The sequence below is a fragment of the Medicago sativa genome, chromosome 7 (genome assembly GCF_051527215.1).
Source record: "Medicago sativa cultivar Bolivia chromosome 7, Bolivia_mono, whole genome shotgun sequence".
NCBI classification, from domain to species: Eukaryota; Viridiplantae; Streptophyta; class Magnoliopsida; order Fabales; family Fabaceae; genus Medicago; species Medicago sativa.
In genome coordinates this window covers 29449829-29452911 of record NC_140755.1, presented here as the reverse complement: position 1 = coordinate 29452911, position 3083 = coordinate 29449829, and positions in this window count along the sequence as shown.

The following is a 3083-nucleotide window of genomic DNA, read 5'->3' as shown; positions in this document are numbered from 1 at the left end:
ACCCTCACAACTCTCACTCGTTTCTCTCTCTACAAAGTTCTTAGAGAGAGAGAGTCTGCAGACTCTCTCTTCTCCGACCTAACACCGGTCATCTTCAACCTTTCTCCGACGCGGTGGCCGGCGGTGGCGCCGCCGCGTCGGAGCCTCAAACCACCCAGATCTATGACCTAAACACATGTTTCTAAAGATCTTCTTCTCCTCTATTTGATTCCAACATCAGTTTTCTAAAAAGACTCTTGAATCAATGTAGATCGGAAGATTTGTTTCACGGCTTTGATATTTTTCGTTAACTCTTCTTCTTTTTCTCTTATTCAAAAGATTTTTGAAAGAAAGTTCTTAAATCGTTCCGATCTACTTTGATTCGTAGCAACAGAAGCATGTATGAAGCTAATACTCTGGATTTTCGAAGGAAAAAATGAAAAGAAAAGGAAAGAGAGTTTGATACCTGTGTTTTAGGTCGGAGATGTGACGAACGAAGGAGATGTGAATTCTTCGATTGTTCTTCTTCTGATGAACTTCGTATTCTTTCTCTTCTCTGCTACGGCTTCGAATTCGATCTTTTTTCCCTCTTCTCCTCAAATCCTTCGTGATCACGAAGATTTCATCGTTGTTGATGATGATTCTTCGTTGGAATTGCGAAGGTGAGCTTGATGATGATGATTCCTTGGAATCTCTGAAAGCTTCTTCCTCTTTTTTGTGAATTCGACCTGTTTTTGTGAAATTGATAAGAGATTTTATGTTTATGTGATGCTTCTGATTCGGTTAGGGTTTGGATTTGATGAGGATTGAAGAATATTGTGATAACCTAATTCGGTTAGGGTTTGAAGATGATGAACTTGTTCATCATGTTCTTGAGTTTTTTCTGGGTTTTCTGTGGTGTTTGATTCGTGGAAGGGAGAGAGAGAAATGTGAAATCTGTTTTTGCTGAGTTGTAACAGAATGAATGGGTCCTTGACCATTGACTGTGACTGGATTATTTATAGCTGATGTGTATGACTGCTGGACCATTCATAACCTGCCATGTGGACTGGATTGTAACTAACTCCCTATGGACAAATGAAAAATTGACACGTGGCACTGGACTGTGACTTGGACAATAATGGACTAAAATGCAATTAACTAAACTAATGGGATTAAACTGCAATTTTTAACAAAAAAGACTTAAAAGGAAAATTAAAATAAAATGAATTAAAATTGGTAACCGGAAAATAACGTAAAGTGAAACGATTAAAATTGACAAAACGGACTAAAACGAACCAATGGCCTAAATGAGGTACTTTAAAGTAACCTCTCTCTGCCGAAATTTCGTGTGAAATGACCAAAATGCCCCTGGGGCTAAAACGACTAAAAATGACTCAGATGCAAATTAAAAATGGATTTTTAACAGGGAATTGAAACAAAGGTTTATTTAAACCAATTTGAAAGACTCAGAGACAATTTTTAAGATTTTAACAGAGTTTTGACACTTGAAAAGACTAAAATGCCCCTAGGGGCAAAACTGACTCAAAATGACTTCAAATGTAATTTTTGAAATGGGTTTTGACATAGAATTGAAATGAGGACTTATTCAAACTACTTGAAAGGACTCAAACAAATTTTCAAAGATTGAAAGAAATTTTAACATAGGAAAAGACTAAAATACCCTTCTATGTGAATTGTGCAAATAACATTGAAATAAAATGCAGAGAAAGATGTAATTGATCAGAGACATATCAAATGACTTATAATGCAAGAAAAGAAGAATTGAATAAGTATTTTTAGGTCCAAAATTAGGGTATAACAATGTGCCTTGAAACTTCTTATGGAATAAAATCAGCAGAAGCCTTTTGCAATTTTCGACCCAATAAGGAATCAAGTGGAAAAGATCTTCACAAAGTGTTCCTTGGGAATAAAGCATGATACATCATTGAGTGACATCATGGTATGACATCAAGGTGACATCAACAAGTGGGCTGCAAGTTTATACAGCAAGGTTACAACACTCCAACTGTCAAAAACGTGTGGAAATCTTTTGCACAAGACTGGTTGGAATCTATCAAACATTTCAAGAAAGACTTACACAGAAAGAACGTTCTGAAGAATGTTCTCAGTGAACAGTTTTCATGCTTTCTCTCCAAGCATCAAGTGGAGCCAATTTTTTCAGGTTGAATTGAGTTCCAACAGCTCTTTTTTAGCTTGATCTCCAAGACATACATCTCCTATAAATAGAGGACGTCTATGAAGGTTAAATGCAAGAGTTTGAAATGTAAAGCTTTGATAAACCATCTCTCTCAAAGCAAGAACATTCTCTCGATCATTCTCTTCAACAAACACTAAGCAAACTCCATAATCATCACTATATTTATTCTCTTTATCTCTTTTATTTAAGATATACATTTGAGTTTGTGTTTGTAAAAGTCTCTTTTGTTTTTGAGACGTCACGATCTAAAACCATCCATCATACAAAGTGTAAAGAGCTAGGTCTCAAGTCTATTGGGCTTAATAGTTTGAGATAGAAAAGTTCCAACCTTTCTTGTGCGAAAGCAAAGAATTGTAGAAGCCTGCTGAGGTTGATAATACAGGGGTTACAGACTTTTCTGGTGTGATCAAGACCTTATAGTGTTGGTTAGAAGTTTCTACCAACTGTATATTATAGTGGATAATCTCACACGAAGTGTGGGGACTGGAAGTAGCCGGGTTTGGTGAACCAGGATAACTCTCTTGTGTTATTCTCGTTCACCAAAACCCCAATTTTCACCAAATTAAACCCCAAACCTGATTAGAACATTGTTATATGATTAATCTATGAACTGTACATCTTCTAGACATAATTTTAACTAACTTCTATTCCATCAACGATCTATAACAACCTCAAAACCCTAATTCTTAAACTCACCAACATCTCATCTAACCACATGGTTTTAACCTCAAAACTACTTCCGATAATCATCCTAGGGATTATCTAAGGTTTGTTCATAGTTTCTACATCACTCTAACAACTTCTCACCGATTAATCCTCAATTCTTTACTTAAACCCTAATTCTTCAATCCTCACAAACTCTTCCTACAATTTGTTAAATCTAATCATTAGAATCATACACGTA